This window comes from Miscanthus floridulus, chromosome 14 (assembly GCF_019320115.1).
Source record: "Miscanthus floridulus cultivar M001 chromosome 14, ASM1932011v1, whole genome shotgun sequence".
NCBI lineage: Eukaryota > Viridiplantae > Streptophyta > Magnoliopsida > Poales > Poaceae > Miscanthus > Miscanthus floridulus.
In genome coordinates, this window is record NC_089593.1 from 18,670,924 (window position 1) to 18,686,788 (window position 15,865).

The window sequence follows — 15,865 nt, forward strand, 5'->3', positions numbered from 1 at the left end:
CTTTAGTCCCGGTTTGAGACATGAACCTAGACTAAAAGTATGACTTTAGTCCCGGTTTGAGACACGAACCTGGACTAAAGGTACCTTTAGTCCCGGTTTATGTCTCAAACCCGGACTAAAGGTGTCTCCAAACTGAATTTAAAAGAAAAGCGTATCTTATCTAAGTAAGATGTGTGGTGGTAGGTAAGATGGTAACACGTGCAAGAGCTGAAGTGGGAGGTCATATGTTCGAATCTCCACAGCTGCAATATTTGTGTTTTTCCACATAGATGCTCTACGAGCACAACATTCTAATCTTGGTGGAGAGATTAAAGCTACACGCTTCCCACTAGTTTTGTGACAAGAAACTTTAATTGCTCTTGGATGGATTCCCTTTGTCCTCTTTGGGGAAGAGTTCTAAACAACGGCACAACGCCCACCATCCGGATTTGGCAAATGAGCGATGGAAATGGAATATGCATGCATGGTGCGTACGTTTTTATGCCTTTCTTTCTTTACAGATGATGATGATCGTCATCAGCCTTCCAATCTTTTGACCAATCGTCCTGACGACGGCCTTTCCATGGGGCATCTATCGGCCCCAGCCCCAGCTAGCTTTCGCTTTTATCATCAACTTGCTGCTGCATTGTGCGTGTTCATGTGATCTGAATATCTTATCTCCGTTCATCCAGCCCTGATCGATCGGCACCTCGGAATGAAAAAAAGATGCTCTTGCATGCATGCATTGGTCGCTTGCGTGATAGCTAGTGTGTTTTCTTGTTCCTTGAGATGTACGTATTCCTGTTCACTTTGCATACAAAGTCAAATTAGCTACTCTAGATTGGAATCATACACATAAGACAACTCTTTTGCATCTCCGTCAGTCATGCTTTCTAGTACTAAGAGCTTTCAATCAAGAAACAACCGCGTGGATTTGATCAACTTTTTGTAACTGCCGAAGGCTTTTTCCCTTTGCCTTGAAAGCAAGATGGCCGTGGCTTAAGCGGAGTGCGCCCAACACAAACCTTGGGCAAATCTGCCTATCCAAGTTAGTAAAGAATTAGCTGGCCTCATCTCTGTGGCAGTGATAAGAGAGGTCGAAAGCGGATCTAATACGCTTTTCTGGAAGGACAAATGGCTAGATGGCAAGGGTGTTGAAACTAGAGGTTTCGGACAGCGTCAGGGAGACAGAGGCCTCCGCCCGCCAGGCATCGCCCTCGGGCGGAGGCTCGGGATAGGCACGACAGGTGAGCGTGTGGGAAGCTGGCACGGAAAGCTAGGGTTTCATTAATTCATTCACCATCATCCCGCACGGTTACAAGTGTTCCCTATTTATAGGGCTCAACTACTTCCTGACAGAATTTATTACAATGCCCCACACCTGCTACAGTACATTCCTAGAATATTCCGCCACTAGTCTCTTGTTTGCGGGGCAATCCTGCCACACCGTCTTCAAGTAACGGGCCTCCATAAGCGGCCGGCCCACCGTGCCTCGGTCTTCGGCCCAAAGGCATGGGTTCCCGACGCTGGCCTCCGTCTTCAGGGGCGCGTCGTTGCCTTGGCGGGTCTCCGCCGGTCCGGTCGGAGACATCATCCGTATGTCTCCGCCCGGCCGCGCGGGGGCCGTGGTTTCCGACGCTGGCCTCCGTCTTCGGGGGCGCGCCGTTGCCTTGGTGGGTCTCCGCCGGTCCAGTCGGAGACATCATCCGTAGGTCTCCGCCCGGCCGCGCGGGGGCCGTGGTTCCCGACGCTGGCCTCCGTCTTCGGGGGCGCGCCGTTGCCTTGGCGGGTCTCCGCCGGTCCAGTCGGAGACATCATTCGTAGGTCTCCGCCCGGCCGCGCGGGGGCCATGCTGGCGCGCTCGCGCAGACCACGGGTCCCTGCGCTTGAGTGCCTGCACACACTTAGGCAAGATTGTTTGCTTGATTAGTTTAGAGGTAGGGCGGTCTCCGCCCTCATCGCCGGAGACGCCCGTGAGCCGAAGCGGGGCGGCGTCCGCCTGAGCATAGGTCGGAGATGTCTGTGCCTGGCCTGGGCGGAATTCACGACAAGCTTGCTGAGCCTCATGCAGTGCCCTACGAGCATAGCTAGGAAAGTTCCTTTAGTCAGCGCCAGGTCTCCGCCCTAAGACGGTCAAAGACGCCTTGGCGACACCTCGCTGTCGGAGGCCTTCGCCACCCGCCGAAGCCGTGTTACAACAGTTCCCCCCTTTTGAGACCATGGTTCGCCGGAGCGTGCCATGAGCTCAAAACGCCTTGACCAAAGGCGTCCGCGGGGGTGGAGGCCACATGCATTGGCGTCTTTGAGCGAGGCCCCGCTACTTCCCCCCTGGCCCGCTCTAGCGCGGCCGCTGGTCTCGTTGAGAGTAGCCGTTGGGCAGCAAATCTAGCCGTTGTCCTACGGTGCGGCCGTTTATGCCGTGTCAGTGTCCGTTGCATACCTTGCGACTTTTTCGGAGATGACCGTTGTGCGGCAGGTGAATTCTCTGGAGATGACCATTGTATTGCGAGAGCCGGACCGCCTGCCTGCCGCCTATATAAGGGTGTTGTTGGTGGTGCCCCCCCCCCGCATTGCTCATTCGCTTTCGTTGCCTTTGAGAAATCGCTCTCTGCTCTCTTCGCTTTCGCCTTTTGCTGCCCTCGCGTGTTCCGTCTTTCTGCCTGCGTCTCGCGCTTAGGCTGCTGTCGTGGTGGCTTTCCTTTCCGCCTCCGCCCAAACTCACCGGCCCGCCTTTTTCGGACCCTATCGCCACCTTCTCGGCGTTAGGGCTGTCGGCTGGGGTGCGCGTTTTGAGGAGTGCATGCTTGCCTCTGCCTCCGCGTTGGAGTTTGAAAAGCTAGTGGAGGAGGATTTGGGGAGTGTCTTTGCGTCCGTCGGAGACCTGATCGCTGCGGATTCCAGAGATATGGCGATAAAGTCTTGGGATTTCGGCCCCTCCTCCATTACTGAAGAGGCAATCGTGGAGATGTTGAAGGAATCGTGTTTTCCTTCTTCTAGGGTAAAAATCCCTCCGCCTGGCCAGACTGTTCTGGAACCGGAGGAGGGATATGAGGTGGTCTTTCGGGACTTCTTCACCTACGGCCTCCGCCTTCCTTACATCCCCTTTCTTCGCCGGGTGTTGGAGACCTTCAATGTCCAGCTCCATCATCTGACTCCTACTGCCTTCCTCACGCTTAGCAAATTTTGCTGGGCGTGCATTTCTTATGGTGTCGAGCCGGATGTGGACACCTTCTGCGCGTACTACAAGCTGCAGAAGCAGCCGAAGAAGAAGGAGGAGGTGCGAGAGGGCAAGGAGGTGGAGGTGACCTACCAGTACGGTAGTTGCACCTTTATGTCTAAGAGGAACCAAGGCGTAGACCGCCTGGAGATCTCTTTTTGCCAGAAGGGCAAGTGGGACCGCGGCTGGCTTGAGCAATGGTTCTATGTGAAGACCTACGAGATCCGTAGCACTACCGAGGATGGTGTGGAGGTCTCGGAGTATCCATTGACTTCAAGGATGGAGGAGATGGCGCCGCACACGCGCGTGGATCCGCCGGAGGAGGTGTCTCCGACGAGGGAGGCTTGTGATCAGGCATTTGCGGCAGCGTGCCGCTACTCCGGTGGCCGCGACCTGGTGGAGGAGATTATGGCCTCCAACTACTGGCCCCTAGGCAAAAACAACCCAGCCTTTCGGCTGGAACAGGTGAAGGTTCCCATTTTTGGGCCGGAGGCCGGGATTCCGTTCCCCCGCTTCGGTCAGTCTTTGGGGGAGGGGGTGACGGAGGACAGTTTCATCTCCGAGGTTGAGGAAGCCGCCGTAGGGTTGGTTGGCAAGATTTTTGAGCGTGAGTACACGTCTCGAATGGCCGTGGCAGGCACCATGCCACGGCTCAATCAAGTTTTTGAGGAGGTCGGGATCGTCTACCGGGAGCGTGAGGTTCCCACCGAGGTCCTGGCTTCGATTGAGAAGAAGAAGAGGGCCTTCACGAAGAATGTTACGGCGGAGGCCGAGTCTAAGAAGAGGAAGGGCACCGTTGTTGCTCGTGCGCCCGCGAAAAAGAAGAAGAAGAGCGGTGTCCATTGATCGCGCCGGCCATGTCTTCTGCTGGTAGTGCGGGCATTGCCTCCGCCGGCAGTGAAGACGTTGAGAGCTCCTCCGTCCCATCAGCGGACACGCAGGTTGCGGGCGGAGAGGATCGCGGCTCTCCTATAGCTCTGGTGTGCCCTGTGAGCAGAGCTATGAGCGGTGCTGGGCATCCGGAAGCCAGTGCTGCTCCGGCGCGCTCCTCGCATGGTGCTATGAGTGTCGGCGAACAGCCAGAAAGTAGCGCCATCGAGCCTATGCCCGACATTCTTGGCGGGCTGTGTTCAAGCTCTGAAGAGGACACGGAGGCCGTCTTGCGGCACGCTCCTTCGTCTCCTACCGTTGTCGCACCTTCGCCTATGCCGGCGGCCGACGTTGGGCAGCTGGAGGCCGTGCTTGCTGAGCAGGCCCCGGCGGCTCGGTCTTCTTCGAGTCCTCCGCCCGTCAGGCCGCTGGCTGAGGAGATCCGGCCCTTTGGGCCTTCGCCGCACAATATGGCGGAGACTTCTGCCCAGGGGGCACGGCAAGCTGCCCAACCTGGGCTTTTTATGAGTAAGTCTATTTGGTGCACATTTTTGTGTTTACTGTCTTCGCTCGGTTTACTTGTTTACGTATTGTACCAAGTGCTAATACTGTGTACTTGTTGCTTTGTAGGTGATGTCATGGCTGGACTCCTCACCCCGGAGGAGCGAGCGGCCGCTACCAGCGTTAGGTTTGGTCCGGGGCAGCTAGGGCTGATGGCGCCGGGTCCGAGTGAGTATAGAATGTTTTTATTTTACTCGTCATTTGGCCTGTTGTTATTGCCTATTTCTGATCGGCCCTCTAACCTGAGCTGTTGTTGTTGGTTTTTTTTACGCAGGCTCCTCCGACACTTCTATCTCAGGTTGGGAAGAGTGCTATCTTGGTGTTCTTGGAGACGTCGGAGGTGGTGTTTGGCTGTTGGTGTGTTTATCGTGAGATTTGCTTTTCTCACCTTATTGTTTTGTGTTTGTTTGTTCTTCTTCGAACAGATCACTTCAAACAGCATCTGAGGGACATGGATTTCTTCCAACTTCTCCGTGTTCATCTAGAACACCAGAGCCTGGTGCGTCTTTGGCGGTTTCCCCCCTTCTTTTTTTGTGTATGTTCGCCTTTAGACTTGTTTTTTATTCTGTTGCTGATCGCCTTAGTCTCCTTCTTTCTGGTCGTAGGGGTATCACACGGCCGTTGTTATGGAGGAGCGCTGCACTCGCCAGGTCTCCGACCGAGATACTGCGATTGAAGCGCTCAAGGCGGAGATCGAGCGCCTGGAAGGGGAAAAAGGGGGTCTGTCCAACTCCCTTGCGGCTCTCCGCCTTTCTCTGGTGGAGAAGGAACGAGAAAAGGATGGCTTGAGGGCCGATCTCGCCAAGGCCCGGGATGCAGAAGTTTTGTCCGCCGAGCAGGCCCGTAGGGCGAATGAGCTGGCCGATGGTCTCCGGCGAGAGCTTGCCTCTGAGAAGGAATCCGCGGCTGCGGTGGGGGAGCAGCTGTCTTTGACGATGAGGCATTTGGACTCGGTCAAGGGGGTCCTCGCTGCAACCGTTGGCCACTACCGGGCCACCGTCACCGAGTTCGGAGGAGAAACCTCCGCTCCTCCAGAGGAAGACAGCGTGTACACCCTCACCTCCTGGCTAAAGTGTCACCTTGCGAAGCTCCCCAGTCTAATCAATGGCTACACGGACTACGGGGTGCTGGCGGGAGTAGCGAATTACGCCAAGCTTTTGGCGCACGGCGGGTGTACGCATACCGAAAGTATTCCTGAGGGAGCGCTGCCTGGTCCGGGGAGCTTGGTGAGACTTCTCTTGGTTTGCAAAAAACCTTGAGAAATTTCATTGGGCACTTTTGGGATCCATTTGGGAGATCTGCTGCCCGAAAACTGGCAGAGGAAAAGAGGGCGAAGGTATTTATAGTCTTAGTAGCCGTCTTTTTTTTCTTGTTTTTTGCGAAGCTGCGAAGGCTTTCGTCGCTCGTGCCCCTGATACTTTAGCCTGTGCTGCAGGATGCGCAGAAGAGTCTTGCGGGCAGGCCTCCGTCAGTTCCGTGGTCGGTACCTCTGCCGCTGCTGGTGCCCCTGTGGGATCTACGATCGGCGGTGGTATTGGTCGAAGACCGCAGGCGCCGTGCCCACCCACAGTTGATGCGGGCTCCATTCCAGGGACTTCTGCTGCGGCCGATGCGCCGGAGGTCTAGGCTCTTTGTAGCACTTAGCTGTTTTGGCGTGTATATTGTAGTCCAGTTGGACTCTTGTGAATAAAGTTTATTTTGTTCTGAATGGTTTTGTGGGAAATTTTAACCTTGCGCAGCTTCCGAATCGGGAGCCTGTGCTAGATGTTGCGCCTTTGACTCTCTACAACGATGGTATTTATGTGAGCGGAGAGCTTTGGGAGTATTGGCGTTCCGCCTTTCCCCGGAGCGGTGCGCGCGACGTGTTTGAGTCGGTTAAGTTTGACATAGACGATGAGCGCGCTGGGTTTACTCGTGCGCTTGCTTGGCGCGGGCCTCCGCCACAATAGTTAGGATTTTATTGTAAGTTTGTGTCCTGTAAGAATGCTACTTGACGTTTTATGGAATACAAAATAGGTTCACTTTCTTGATTGTTTGTGCGGGGACTTCAGTCTGTTTTTCTAGTTTACATATCTCGTCTAGTCCCGAGTTTGCACACCGTTGTTCTTTGCTTGGGCGAACCTGCGCGATACAGAGGTGGTGGCCAGGACCTTCGCCCCATGTTTTCTCCTTCTCTATGCTTGCTTGATGGCCGGGGCTGAAGTGTTGGGGGTTTCTTGGCTGGCGGAGGCGTACTTGAAGTTTGCCTGGCGAGGCTTTCTGAATCAGTGTTTGATCCGACGGGTGGTTTGGCGCAGCTTGTGCAGACGGCGGAGACTTTAAGTATTTCTTTGGCAGAGTGTTGTAGCTGTCTAGTGGTATGGGTCTCCGACGCTGCACACCCGTGGGACATGGTTGATTTTTGGAGATGGCAGGTTAGGTCTCCGGCGTCAGGGGGATGTTACGAGATTTTGTGTGATATCCCCCTTCTTCCGTAGGCCTTTGCTGTTCATCATCGTGCCATAGGTCCTATCTCTTTTCCCACTGCCTCCGACTGTCTACTGTTGCCTCCGATTTTACGAGTTTTCATACAATATCTATAGCCGACTTGGATATCTAAGGAGACCCCTGCCTCCATGGTTGTTGCTATGACTTTTGCCTGTGCTCTGCCTTGTTCCCCCCTTGTGCCCTTGCACCCTATGCTGACTGTGTTTTTAAGGGCATGGGGGGAATCCGTTTTTATAGTGGGGTGGTGGCTTTTGGGTGTTAACATTTTGGTACGTTGTTAGTTGGAACGTATCTTGGCTTTAATAGCCTATATCTTGCTTGAATTATTCGTTCCTCTTGAGATCTTTTGTGGCAGTGTTTTGTCAGACACTTTCTGTTTTTGCTGTTTTCGATGGCGGAGACCTTCTTCCTGGTTCTAGCGCCATAATTTTGTTGCCCCTGATGCTAGGGGTGTTAACATTTTGTAAAGGTCGGAGGCGTGTTTTGCCGAGGTTGTTTTTTCCTTGGCGCCTGAATTTGTTCAGGTCTTCTTCAAGGGTCGGAGGCCTTTTTGGCCTAGTTTTTTTACCTTGCTGCCTGAATTTGTTCAGGTCTTCATCAAGGGTCGGAGGCCTTTTTGGCCTATTTTTTTCACCTTGCTGCATGAATTTGTTCAGGTCTTCGTCAAGGGTCGGAGGCCTGTTTGGCCCCTTTTTTTCTTTTTCTTTTTTTCGCCTTGATGCCTGACTTTGGACAGGTCTTTGTCAAGGTCAAAGGCCTGTTTTGGCTGTTTTTTCTGCCTTGATGCCTGACTTTGGACAGGTCTTTGTCAAGGTCGAAGGCCTGTTTGGCCATAGAGGTCGTTTCAAATTGCCCATGCCTATGGCTGGCGCTTTGAAAGGACCTGTGCTTTTTGTTCACCGAATATTGCGGCGCTAGAGCTGGCCGCTTTTGGTTTTGGGTTTTTCAGGCATTCTTTTGGGGAATTACCTCTTTATACTTGTAGAGGATTTTTACATTGAGCCTGCCTCGTTAAAAACCTCACCTCCGCTTGGAGTTCCCCTGTGAGGAAAAGAGTGCAGGCTCTTTTACATTTTTTTGATTCAAGCAAGTAAAAAAACTGAAAGGTAAATTAACGGAGGGGCCTCCACTTATTATTTGCGGAGGTTGCCCTTTGGTACATTGCCTAGATGTAGTATCTACGGAGGCTGTCAATATTCCAGGTGTGGGTTGTCGTGACACCTTCGCTGTCGGTCAAGTGGAAAGAGCCAGGTCGGCCTGCTGCCGTTGCTGTGTATGGGCCTTCCCATTTCAGTTGCAACTTGCCGACAAGTTGTGCGTTGGGTTTTCTTCTGAGTACGAGGTCTCCGTGTTTTATGTCTTTCCTTACCACCTGGGAGTCTCTCCACTTTTTGGTTTGGGACTAATATTTTGCAATGTTTTCGACTGCTTCCAGTCTTGTTGCTTCTATTATTTCTTTTGCATATTCTTCATCTTGCAACATCAGCTGACTCGTTGTGCGGAGGCTTTCATGCTTGATTTCTTCTGGCATCATGGCCTCTTCTCCATAAAGCAGTTTGAATGGTGTGAATCCTATTGTTCTTGAGACAGATGTATTGTGTGACCAAATCACTCTGGGTAATTTATCTACCCATTTTCCTTTGCGTAGGCCCAGCAATGTTTTTGATATTGCTGAAAACACTATTATGTTTGCTCTTTCCACAGCACCATTGGACTCTAGGTGGTATACTGAGGCGAAGGCTAGTTTTGTCCCAATGTTTTTGCAGAATTCTTTGAAGTTCTCTGAATCGAATTGTTTTCCATTGTCTACTATCAGAATCCTCGGTACACCGAATCTGCAAATGATGTTTTGCTAGAAGAACTTTCGGACGGTTTCTGAGGTTATCTTCGTCAGCGGCTTTGCTTCTATCCATCTTGTAAAATATTCTACTGCCACTACTGTGAATCTGTTTCCTCCCTGGGATGGTGGTAATGGTCTGACCAGGTCCATACCCCATCTTTGTAGCGGCCATGTCAGAGGTATAAGCTGGGTCTCCGACGATGGTTTTGACTGCCCTGGAGAGAATGTTTGGCATGCTTGGCATGTTCTGACTGTCTGCTCTGCGTCTTGTATGTGTGTTGGCCAATAGAAGCCTTGCCTTAATGCCTTTGCTGATAATGCTCTAGTGCCAATGTGCGACCCACAAATTCCTGAGTGTATTTCTTGAAGCAACTCTATGCCTTCGCTCTGCGATATGCATTTGAGGAGAGGCTGGACTACTCCTTTCTTGTACAGTACACCATCTATGATTGTGTAATTTCTTGCCCTGGCCTGTATTCTTGCTACTTTTACTTCATCTTCTTCGGTGGTTTTGCCTTCTAAGAATTCTGTTATCGCCTTTCTCCAATCTTCATTTTGCATGTGTAGTATGGGCCTAGGTGTCTTAGATGTCTCCGCAGTAGCCGGAGACTTCAGGATCTGGTAAAAAGTGTTTAGTGGCAGTGGCAGGTTGTTTGCCGCTGCTTTAGCTAGTTCATCTGCCTCTGCATTTTCTGATCTTGGGATGTGCTTCAGGGTGAACCCTTCGAATCTCCGCTCCAAATTTCTGACAACGGATAGGTATTTGATGAGTTCTGGCTCTCTTGCTGTGTATTCTTTCTCTACTTGGACAGTAACCACTTGAGAATCTATTTTGACTGTCAATGTTTTGGCCCTAGGGCCTTTGCTTTACTGAGCGCTAGGATCAGGCCTTCATATTCTGCTGTGTTGTTTGTTGATTTGAACTCTAGCCTTGCTGCGTATTTCAGTCTAACGCCAAGGGTGCCGTTAGGACGGCGGAGGCTCCTGCTCCGGCTTGGCCCCAGGCTCCATCCGTGAATGCTATCCAGCCTTGAGTGGTTGGTTGTACTTTGGGTGCTGTCGGAGGTGTCCAGTCTGCTACGAAATTGGCTAGTGCTTGTGATTTGATTGCTGTTCTGGGGACATAGGAGATGCCAAACTATGATAGCTCTGTAGCCCATTTGCCTATTCTGCCGGAGGCCTCTTTGTTTCTGAGCAAGTCTTGTAGTGGCAGCGATGTTGGAACTGAGATTTCGTGGGCTTGGAAATAGTGCTTTAGCTTTCTTGATGCCGTCAGTACTGCGTATGTAATTTTTTCTACCTCAGTGTAGTTTAGCTTGGCTTCGGACAATGCTTCTGAGATGAAATAAACTAGCTTTTGAGTCTTGCCTGATTCCTTTTTTTGCTCGTGGACTAAGACTGCACTGACTGCATGGTCGGAGGCCGCCACATATAGCAATAGATGGCTGTCTAGTTTTGGGACGGAGACTACCAGTGAGTTTGCCAGATGCTCTTTCAAGTTATGAAATGCCTCCGACTGCTTGGACCCCCACTTGAAGTTGTCTCCGCCCCTCAGGGCTTGGAAGAAGGGTAGGCTGCGTTATGCTGCCTTTGAGATGAATCTGTTGAGCGTTGCTATTCTTCCTGTCAGCTTTTGCACTTCTTTCTTGTTTTTGGGTTCTGCCATTGTCATTATTGCTCTGTTTTTGTCTGGGTTCACTTTGACGCCTTCGCTGCTTATGATGTATCTGAGCATCTTCCCTTTTGTAACTTCGAATATACATTTTTCTGGGTTGAGGCGGAGGCCAGCTGCCCTTAGGTTGGCAAAGGTCTCCTGTAAGTCGAAGACATGATCATCCTTGTTCTTGCTCATGACCACTATGTCGTCGGCGTAGGCTATGATGTTTCTATCTAGCTGTGAGCCCAAAACCTCCTTTGTCATTCTAGCAAAGGTTGCTTTGGCATTTTTAGGCCCTCCGGCATTCTTGTGTAGCAGTATGTCCCGAATAGAGTGGTGAAACTTGTTTTGTCTTTGTCTTCTTTTTTCATCCAGATTTGGTGATACCCAGAGAAACAGTCGAGGAGAGAAAACCTCTGGCATCTGGCTGCCTTGTTGATGGAGGCATCTATTCTTGGCAATGGGAAAGGGTCTTTTTTGCAAGCTTTGTTCAGATCTGTGAAATCTATGCACATTCTCATTTTGCCATTCTTCTTTGGTACCAGTACTACGTTTGCGAGCCATTCTGAATACTTGACTTCCCTAATGACTTTTGCATCTAGCAATCTTTGCAGCTCCGCCTTTGCTGCCAGGATTCTGTCCTCTAACATTTTTCTTTGCTTCTGCTTTTTTGGCCTTATGTTTTCATTGATATCCAGTTCGTGCTGTATGATGTCCCTACTGACTCCTTGGAGGTCGGAGGCTGACCAGGCGAAGATGTCTTTGTTTTTTACTAGAGTTTCCATGAGCTCTTGCTCCTCTGCTTTGCTCAATTCTGAGCTGATTGTTACTTTTCTGTCTGGTAACTCCTTTTCTAGAGGGATCAGCTTTGTTTCTTCTTGATCTGCCATATCTGTTTTTCCTCTGGGCATATCCGGAGGCTCTAGTTCTTTGTCTGCCGACTCGACTGCATTGATGTTTCTTTGGGCTCTGTAGATTGCCTTTTCTATGTTTCTTGCTTCTTTCTGGCTGCCTCGGACTGTGATAATACCATGGAGTGCTGGTATTTTCATGCATAGGTAGGTCATATGCAGGGCAGCGTTGAATTTGGTTGTGAATCCTCTGCCCAAGATAGCATTGTATGGGTAATACAGATCGACGACGTCGAAGGTTATGTATTCGGTTCTAACATTTGCTTGGGTTCCAAACGACACTGGTAGTGATATCTTTCCTAGTGCTTGTATCTGCTTGCCTCTGAATCCTATCAAAGGGGATTCGGAGGGCTGTAGTTGATTCCTGCTGAGCTTCATTTGGTCGAAGGTATTTGCAAAAATGATGTCTGCTGAGCTGCTAGTGTCAATCAACACTCTGCTTATCTCCCATGCTGCTATGTTTGTTTTGATCACCATTGCGTCTGTGTGAGCGTAGCTTTCTAGCTGGAGATCTTCTTCTGTGAAGATGATTGGGACTCTGGACCAATCTGTGTATTTTGCTGGGCCCTAGACTGCTACGTTGTTTACCAGGCGGAGGTGATTCTTTTTCTGCTTTTTTGTTTGAAACTCCATTGATGATCCTCCGGCGATTGGCAGTATCATGCCTATTGTTGGCAGTGCTCCATGAGGGTTGACTTGGTTTTCTGGGTTTGGCTCATTTTTTGGTGTTGTGGGTTGGTTATGTGGTGGTGGCGGAGGCAGTTGCTGCATTTGCAGCTATTGCGGCGGATACTCGAACCTGCTTTGGTTTTGTGGCTGTTGGTTTGTTTCGAGGTAGGTTATGTGGGGAGTTTTTGGGTTGATGTAGGTCAGGCTTGCCTCCAACCTATAGTTGCCCGCCGTAGGCTGCTGCGAGGGCGCTGACCGCCATGCTGGTAGGAATTCTGGGTAATAGGCGGAGGCTAGTGTGGAGGGATGTATTTGGTTTGCGTTTAGCGCTGGGTACATCAGGCAGTACTGCTGGTGGCCAGTTGTGTAGGTGTTGTTGACCTCTCTTGCGTTCTGCTGTGCCGGAGGTTGGGTGGTCTGCTTGTTCTTCATTCTTTCCTGTGTCTCCTTTGTCTTTGGACAATCTTTGGTGCTGTGCCCTGCGCTTTCACCGTGAAAAACGCAATATGGCCTGCGTTGTTTCTGGTTGTGGTTTTTGTTCTAGTTTTTGCCTTGGTAACCTTGCCTACCTTGGTTCCTGGTCTGGGTCTCCGGCCCTGCTGGTCCTGCCAGTTGGCCTTGTTCGGGGTGAGGTTGACCCTCGATGCTGAGCACCTGCCCCTGGCCTGGTTTCTGATTTGATGCGTTTTGGTTCGTATAGCTCTTCTGTGAGTTTTTGCTGTTGTTTTGCTGTCTGTTTTGACCCTGCTCCTCCAGCCTTTTCCAGAGGTCATTGTCTGATCTGCAGTACTTCTCAAACTCGTCGTACAACTGCTGTATGGAAGTTGGTTTCTTTCTTGCTAGGTGTGCTGCGAACGGCCCGATTCAGAGCCCTTTGATCGCTGCTTCAATGGCGATCTCTTCTGGGACGTCTGGTGCCTTCGCCTTTAGTTGCATGAATTTCCGAAAGTAGTCGTGTAGTGTCTCTCCCTACATTTGTTTGCACTGGAATAGATCTGTGGATGTCAGTGATTGTGCTGCTAGCCCCTTGAAGTTTGCCAATATCTTGTCCCGGAGGTTTTCTCAAGAATAGACCGTGCTTGGTTTGAGCATGGAATACCAAGCCAACGTGTCACCTTCGGCAGCAATAACAAATGACTTTGCCAAGACGGCGTCGTCTCCGCCAGCGGAAGCTACTGCTGCCTCGTAACTCATAATGAACTGATGGGGGTCTGTCTTTCCGTTGAACTTTGGTAGTGTGATTGGCTTGTACGCCGTTGGCCATGGCGATTGTTGTATGCCTTCAGAGAGTGGGGACTTGGGGTCGATAGGCCTCCGCATTGCCTGAGATGGCATCGTGGTTGGGCTGATCACTAGCGGAGGCATGGTTGCAGTTGGTGTTACTGCGGAGGCTGGGATCGCGGAGGTTGACGCTGGTACTGCATGCTGCATACTTAGCATCTCAGCATGTAGGCCTGCCAACTGCTGTCTTATTTCTACTGCTTGTGCTAATGCTTGAGTAGCTTGCTGATTAGCTGCGAATGCTGCTGCCATTCTGTCCCTCTCTTGTTGCGCTCTTTGCAACTGTGATTGCAACTGTTGCAGTTCTTGCTCGAGTGTTGTACCTGAGTTTGGTTGGGCCTCTGGATCTTGGATCTCTAGATGTTGGGGTTCCGGTTGTTGACCCTGGGCATCTGCTCTGGTGCCATCCTCCGCTGGCGAGGTTGCGTAGGTGCTACGAGTGGTGCGCCTAGGCCTTCCTCTCTGACCCATGGTCGTTGCTGCTCTGGTGGTGGTTTTTCTTTTCCCTGCCATCGTTGGTTTGTCTTGGCCAAACCACGGTGGGCGCCAATGTTGAAACTAGAGGTTTCGGACAGCGTGAGGGAGACAGAGGCCTCCGCCCGCCAGGCGTCGCCCTCGGGCGGAGGCTCGGGATAGGCACGACAGGTGAGCGTGTGGGAAGTTGGCACGGAAAGCTAGGGTTTCATTAATTCATTCACCATCATCCCGCACGGTTACAAGTGTTCCCTATTTATAGGGCTCAACTACTTCCTGACAGAATTTATTACAATGCCCCTCACCTGCTACAGTGCATTCCTGGAATATTCCGCCACTAGTCTCTTGTTTGTGGGGCAATCCTACCACACCGTCTTCAAGTAACGGGCCTCCATAAGCGGTCGGCCCACCGTGCCTCGGTCTTCGGCCCAAAGGCCTGGGTTCCCGACACTGGCCTCCGTCTTTAGGGGCGCGCCGTTGCCTTGGCGGGTCTCCACCGGTCCGGTCGGAGACATCATCCGTATGTCTCCGCCCGACCGCGCGGGGGCTGTGGTTCCCGACGCTGGCCTCCGTCTTCGGGGGCGCGCCGTTGCCTTGGCGGGTCTCTGCCGGTCCAGTCGGAGACATCATCCGTAGGTCTCCGCCCGGCCGCGCGAGGGCCGTGGTTCCCGACGCTAGCCTCTGTCTTCGGGGGCGCGCCGTTGCCTTGGCGGGTCTCCGCCGGTCCAGTCGGAGACATCATCCATAGGTCTCCGCCCGGCCGCACGGGGGCCATGCTGGCGCGCTCGCGCAGACCACGGGTGCCTGCGCTTGAGTACCTGCACACACTTAGGCAAGATTGTTTGCTTGATTAGTTCAGAGGTAGGGCGGAGCCGAAGTGAGGCGGCGTCCGCCTGAGCATAGGTCGGAGATGTCTGTGCCTGGCCTGGGCGGAATTCGCGACAAGCTCGCTAAGCCTCGTGTAGTGCCCTACGAGCATAGCCAGGAAAGTTCCTTTAGTCAGCGCCAGGTCTCCGCCCTAAGACGGTTGAAGACGCCTTGGCGACACCTCGCTGTCGGAGGCCTTCGCCACCCGCTGAAGCCGTGTTACAACAAAGGGAGTTCAGGACATAGCACTCCTTATCTTTGCACCGGTCCCTAAAAGAAGATCTAGTAAGCGTACTGTGTTGGAGGCCCTCACGGAGGAGAAATGGATAGAGAACATACAGGGTGAAATATGCACAATAGCCTTGTTTCAGTACCTAGACCTCTGGGACATCATGAATTCTGTGGAGTAGAATGAAAGTATTCCTTATAAGCATGTCCGGAGGTTATCTTCTTCGGGACAATATACAACAAAGAGCGCTTATGGTACCCTTTTTTAGGGAGCAGTCTCCTTTGAACCTTATGAGAGAATCTAGAAATCCTGGGCTCCCCCCAAATGCAGATTTTTTATGTGGCTAGTTGCTCACAACAGATGTTGGACAGCAGACAGATTGGCAAGGAGGGGTCTCCCTCATCTAGAACAGTGCCTTCTCTGTGATCAACGTGAGGAAAATATTCGGCATCTTTTTGTGGACTGTGTATTCTCAAGAGATTTTTGGTTCTCCCTCCTGTTGCATCACTTGCTCCACAACATTCTGATCAGTCCTTCGATGAATGGTGGAGAAAGGTGGATAACGCTGCTAGTGGAGATTTGAGGAAGGGTCTGAATTCTCTAGTCATTTTGGGAGCGTGGAGTATTTGGCAGCATAGAAATGATTGTGTTTTCAATGGTGCAACCCCAAATGTAAATACGGTACTGGCTTTAGCTAGGAAAGAGGTCTATTGGTGGAGCATGGCAGGAGCCAAGGGGATCTCCCTGCTCACTGCTGGAGGAGCAGTTTGAAGGACTGCTTTAGATGTCGAGTCGTCCTTTTGTTTTAAACCAGTGATTCAGT